We start from the raw sequence: 7,101 nt of genomic DNA, 5'->3' as shown, positions 1-7,101 counted from the left end.
CGAATATAAAGGGGTCGAGGGGTAAAATGGTAATAAATGGTTTCAATAGTGGGGGACCCGTTGGGGTGGGACACAGTTTTAATATTGGTGAATTGAATTGTTTTTGTGTATAAAGGATGTATGAGATAAGGGTCAAAAGGATCAGGTTTTTGGCTGTGAACATGATGATGTCTTCACAAGTTCTTTCATTTTCGTTTCCTTCTCACTCTGTATCTTTGTGCTCTGTAATGTTTGTGTCTTTTCGAATGTTCAAGAGGTTGCTGACAAGTAAATTGAGGTTCTTTTATTCGCCTTTGCCCTTTGTGTCTTGTCATTCAAAAACGTAAGGAGAGATTCGAAAAAATATAATAAATGTGCAAGATGACATGATAAAAAAAAACAAAGTAAAAAGATATGTAAGGTGAGTTAACATAAAAAGTAAATATAAAGAATTCAAATTATATGCTATTTCTGCTATTTTTTACTCCGGTAATATTAAGATATAATCTTATCATTTTACCGTAACATAAAGCCCAATAGTGCAGTTTCTTAGTTTTAAGCAGGTTCGTTTTTACAAAATACCCTTTTAGTGTTTTTTTTCTTAAAATAATTTCTCAAGTCCTTTTCTTTTCGCTTTTTTGTTACATATAAGAATGTGGGAAAAGAAAGATGGGTAACACCAAGATAAATAAGACTTTAAAAGACATATCACTACTTTAATTTTTATCATTACATGCGGTTAGCCAAAATCTCTTGGTTACGGAAAAAAAATTATATGTAGCAAATATTACTATTTCTATCTCATTTTAAATATTACATGGTACATATTTTTAAAAATATTTTATTTTATGAAATATTTTTTTTATTAAAAATATTAAAGTTATTGTATTAGTTAGTTAGTAAAAAGTAATATTAAAAAGAGTATTATATTAAAAATAAAAAATAATTTTTATATTTTTAAGTAGTAAACGATTTATATACGTAAAAAAATTCATGGACATTCGACGTAAGACAGGAGAACACGAAAGACTTATAAGCCAAATATATAAAAAAGCTCGTTAAAATCTTACGATAGTTACCAACAACTATTGTATTGAAAATGAGTTGCTAGTAAAATTTAACAACCTTAAAGATTGGACAATAAAAATATGTGGCAGTGAAACAGTGCATTAGCGGCACGTACAAAAAACAAACCTGTCAGTGGAGACTGTAGCGTCAACAAAAATCAATCACAAGAAAGTTGTCAATAATTCTGCAGTTTCGGAGAAGTGTTGGATAGACAACATCCTTTGAGTTGTTTACATCCAACTGAAAATAAATAAATAAAAATGATAGAAAAAATATAAAAAACTCTAAAAATAATTAAATATATTTTGATATTGTCTATTCAATAACACCTTTTTATAAAACATATTCTTTATTAAAAAATGAAAATCAATTTTTGATCTGTAACACAAATAAGCCCATCATAACCTAACAACGATGAAGTCATTGTTTCAAAGACTGGGCAACAACAATCGTACTAACGGACAAAGAGATCCATCGCTGCAAAGTGATTTTTTTTTTTACAACAATGGTAAATTTCTGCTCTATCAAATCAATACGACAATGTCTTTGTCATCCATTATAGATTCTTTGGACATGTCTTCAACAAGGGGTCAAAGTTTAGCTTGCTTAAGTCTTCGATGTCGTTAACAGGGGCGAAAAGTGTAGCAGATATGAGCCTTCGACTAAATCACTGGTAAATTTCCTTATTAATACGAAAGTTTGTGTGTTATATTTTTGTCTAGGTCATTAATGAACGTCTCATCTGTACTTAAAATTTAACGATTGTAAAATTTTCACGTGAATATCAATTCTCTCTTTCTCTATTTGCAGCTAAGCCATGTTGATTGATCTTGTGTAACGTTGATTTACTAGCATCTAAATTAATGGTAATTTTTTACGTAAATATGACTTGCACATATACTATCAACTAATTAAGCTTTTGATAAATATATCTTTTATTCTTCAAACTTAATGATGTAGCCGATAATCAGTTTCTATGTGAATATGAGCTGTAGATATAACGTATTGTTGTTCGCTAGTAATATTATTATCATATGCTAAGGGTGGAACTACGTACATTACATTTAAGGGTAGCCATGGTTCCTCTAAAGTTTTTTTTAAAATTAATATACATTTAAATACGTTTGATTATTTTTAAAAAATAGTCATTATATTGATTATTTCAAAAAGGTCTTGTTAACTCGTACCTAAAAAATTGGTTAAAGAATTAATAAAAATATACAAATAAGTATATTTTATGTTTTTGATAAAAATATTTTAATATTTAATTTCTTCACTAATATTCTAAAATTGCTGGTTAACCATTTTCGTCCCAAAACTATTGTGAGCACAACATTGATTGTGACTTTAGACCATACAATGGTGTTATTCACTGGTTTGGAGTTTGATTTGATTTTATAATTTAACTGTAGCCCAATAAATATTTTCTGGGTTTGGCGCTGGTTACGGAAGATGTAAACCTTGGGTGTTTGTTTCTGACACATACATTTGTCGTCCATTTAATCAATGCTATAAATTCCTACTTTTGACGTCAATTTTGTATAATTTTATTAACTGTAGTTTTTCCCACCACTTTACTGTCTGTAAATTTGACAACAATAATTAAGAATATAGTTAACCTAACTTTTAACTTGTTATAACTATAAAAGTATATTTGATCAAATTATATCTCTTTAGTAAACTAATTTATTTTAGTAGCTTATATTATAAAAGAAACATCATTTATCAATAAAATTAAATTATTATAATCTTATTGTTTAAAAAATATTTTTTATGATCCTTCTCTCAGACACTATTACTTAAATTTAATTATAGTTTAAACTTAATTTTTTTGAATTTAAATTTTGATACAACATGTTAATAAAGATGACGTGTCTATGATTAAAAAAATAAATTTTTAATCATTTTTAAAAGTTTCAAATATTAAATTTTTTTATTTATAATATGATTTTTTTATTTAGAAAATTTAAAGTATTTGTGAAGTGTATGGGATATTTCGCTAATGTTTATGCCGCTTTAGTTGTAATACTCTTGAGCAAACTATATAATAATAAATAATCATATATACCGTCACATAATGAAGTGAAAATTAAAATTAAAATATATATTTTTATCATCTCTTTTTTTTTTCTTCAATGTTTTGTTCAATATTAATTAAAGATAAAACATGTTTACATAAACCTCTAATGCAAAGTGTAATTGATGAGTATATATACACAAAAATTATTGCTACATGAATATGTTAGTTTATTAGCGTCTTTACGTGCTTGGCCCACGCACGTGCAACGTGAAACAAAAAGTTGAAAGAAGAGTCCAAAATTGAAGAAAATCGAAGGGCCGATTAATAATAGTCATATAAAACTTTCACTTTACTGATTTAAATAAAATAATTTTTAATGAAGAGCATCCCAAATGCAGAAATTAATACAGTAAATTTGAGAAGCATAGTTGAACTTAACAATTTAAAAAACATTTGATTTTGAAGGGAGTAAACAATTGTTGTCTTTTATTGATAAATCACAGAGAAGTTCCAACTAGAAATAGTCTACTATCCCTTTTATTGTTGCTCTTTTGGCACCGAAAGCGACAGACATGTGCATGTATGTTGCCAAGGTCTCCAACCTATTAACCTATATTATCTTTTCTAATCAACAATTCATGTTGTTAATTAGTTTGATTTCACTCTCGAATATTTCCAAATATAAGACCATACCCTTTGTTTTATTCTTCCTCCTTTTTTATGGTTTTAATTTTGTAAATTGAGGTTACAAAGACAAAGACAATACCTTACTCTCTTTAGAATTGCCAACAACCAACCGGTGCTAACTACCTCTAGTTTTAAATTTAGCAAGAATACCAAAGAAAGCACCTTTTATTGCTGTTGAAAAAGGAAAACGCATTTATATTCAAAATATTCTATAGGTGAGCTATTTAAATGTTTAAAATATTTTGCTATATGGACTATCAATATCTAGTAAGCTAATTAACAATGTTATCGTACATGCTTCAAAAATATACTTGGTGGATATGATGTCACAGTTTCTCCATTTATTGTTTCTTCACTCTTTCTCATTTTGTATAGAATTACCTCACCTTGCGCTTTCTCAAGGACGATCATAATTCGGCCTGTTGAGTTTGCAATATGTTAAATAAAGTTAATTTTATTTAATTAAGTTGAATTGGATTGCCTCTATAACTTTATTTTTTAAAAGATTTTTTTTATAAAATATCATATATATATTTTTTTTGCTACATCAAATATCATTTTTATACTATATATACATATGTTTATATATTATATTTTCCTTTGTCTATTTCATTTTACCCTTAAACATAAGTGCTATGACAGAAAATATTTTCCGATAAAGATGGTATAAATACTTTTTATACAATGCTTGATAGAGACACGCGGCATTCAGGGGGCAGAGCCATGTGAGCAACACATGGACTCGGCATCTTCATATGGTTAAATCGTAGTTGTGTGCGTATAAATGGAGAACATAAATTTTATTCATATAATAATAATAACATTCAAAAAATTAAATTTAATATATTTCAGTATATTTTTTAACGTTAATTAATTAAATATGTTTTAGATATAATTTTGAAATATTTATCATAAAAATTAATACTTTTCACTATATAATAATATATAAAAAAAGTAGACTATCATATTTCAATTTAATTATAGTTGAGATATCTTATCAATCATCGAGACGCCGAACATAATCTTGTCATCTCATATGACTAAGCTCCCAGTGATGATTGATTAAGGATATTACAAATAACTTATTAATATCATTTTCTTGAGTTATGTCGGCATATTGCCAGTGAAAAATAAGAAAATCAAGCATGACACAAGTGTTAAAGTCGTAAATAACTAGACATATCAAAGAAAAAGAAAACCATGCGCACGTTCAGGCAAGGTTTCTGTATGCATTATAGACAGATTCTCCATGTCATCAATTATTGAAACTCCACATAATTATTATCTAAATATATTAATGATTTTGTTAACATTCAATCTTTAAGATTAATTTTACGCATTTAAAAATAATATTTTTATACTTTATATTTTTAATTTTAATATAATACATAATTTTAAAACTAAAAAAATGTTATTTTCAATTACTTAAATTTAATTATAATCATTGAAGTTAACGTATTGACTTTATTAGGCCATAGGGACAACTTGGTTTTTGTCAGTGCAAATAGAAGCTCACATTTTGGACCGTATTGCAAATTGAACCTCCGATTGGAGACACGATGCATTGTGGTTTTAGAAGACATGATTAGCACATATCAATCTAGTCATTAATTATTAATCATCTGCATACTAAATACTTTGTATCATACATTCTCTCTCTAAAGAAAGAAAAAAAACTAATGACGCGAACATAGAAAACGTTGTATTTGTATAAAGAGACAAACTCACCGGATTGAAGAAAGTAGAAACAAGACAAAGCAAGAATATCAAGCATATGGTTTATCATCCTAAGCGTGGGGAGCATGTGCATGTTTTAAAACTAAAATTTGAATGGGAACGGGAATCGTTGTTGGATTAGCAGTCTCTTTCCCATGTGCTTGATGTTACTGTTGATTAATCAGTATTGCTGCAACACCCCTCACTGCTAACATACATTAAGCTTTATTTGAAAGTAGAAACCCAATAAACAAGGCTTTATAGGTGCCTAATCCTGAATTTTTTGGATGGTTTCATTGACGGGAAACCAAATGATGAATCATTTACATCGATCTTTGTTGGATTAGCAATCTCTTTTCCATGTGCATTATATTGCTGGTAATTAATCAGCGTCGCTACAACATGTTGATTGCACACATTTAGTACTATTATTTAAAACTCAATAATCTGGGCTTTCGATGCCATAGATAATGTTAACAACTTTGGGTTATTATATATTTCTCTCTCTTTTTTTATCACATTATTATATATATATATATATATATATATATATATATATATATATATATATATAATATTTTTATCTTTCACTCCCTTCCACCACTTTTATGTCTACTGATTAGATGTAATTGATTATTATTTGATAATTTTGGATTGTTTTATGCATTGTGGGAATTGAGTGATGAATCATACACGCACATATTGTTGAGAATTTTTTTATTCCTTATTATTATTTAATAATATTCATAGACATAACTTAACATTAACTAACTTATTAATGAATAATAATCAACATATATATATCTTCCCCAGGCCAAGCCAAACATATTATATGGTTTTGGACTTGGATGATTAAGATTTGTAGACTATCTAATTAGTTATGGCAAAGCAAATGTTATCTTTATGTTTTCAGTAGCTAGGCGTCACCATTTTTGAAGGGAAAGAAAAAACAACGTTAACAAGTTGAAGATATAAGGCAGCTGGATATTGCTTGTGAATGGGCCAATAGCTAGTGTACGTCTCCATACAACTGCATGTCGCATGTTTAAACGGGGTCAGGACGGATTATATTCGAATCTTATTATAAATGGTATTATGCCTCCTTTTGCATTTTGAATTGAAATTAGGCATCCCATTAGAAACAAATGTAAAATGAATACACAAAATATTTCTTAATATACATTTTAAGAGTTAGAGTGCTCCATGGGATTATAGTACATCCAACTATGCATATGATTATGTGAATGAAAAATATGGATATCGTTTATGAATTTGTGAGTTGGACTCCACTCAATATATATGGAATATGTGATGAGCATTCTTGTTTGACAAAATTCAGCGAGTTTAGTTCTAAATAAGTTTCCCTGATAAACGAATAATATATATACTGGATATGTACATAAGGCTGAAACTGAAATAATTAATGGATTCGGTCAAAACCAATATGATTATATCATTTTTATTTCGATTATGATGCAATTTGATCTCCAATTGGAGGCGCCCAATATCTCATCATGTGCTAGGATCGTATCAACGTAGCAATCTAGCTCTATGTGCTAAGGTTTGAGCACGTTCTAGCTAGCTTCTACCCTTCACTATTTTTTGTTTGTTTGCGACGAGCTAGCTTCTAC

Source organism: Abrus precatorius, unplaced genomic scaffold, assembly GCF_003935025.1.
Source record: "Abrus precatorius isolate BTA unplaced genomic scaffold, Abrus_2018 Scaffold8, whole genome shotgun sequence".
NCBI classification, from domain to species: Eukaryota; Viridiplantae; Streptophyta; class Magnoliopsida; order Fabales; family Fabaceae; genus Abrus; species Abrus precatorius.
Note: the sequence above shows the minus strand (reverse complement) of the source record.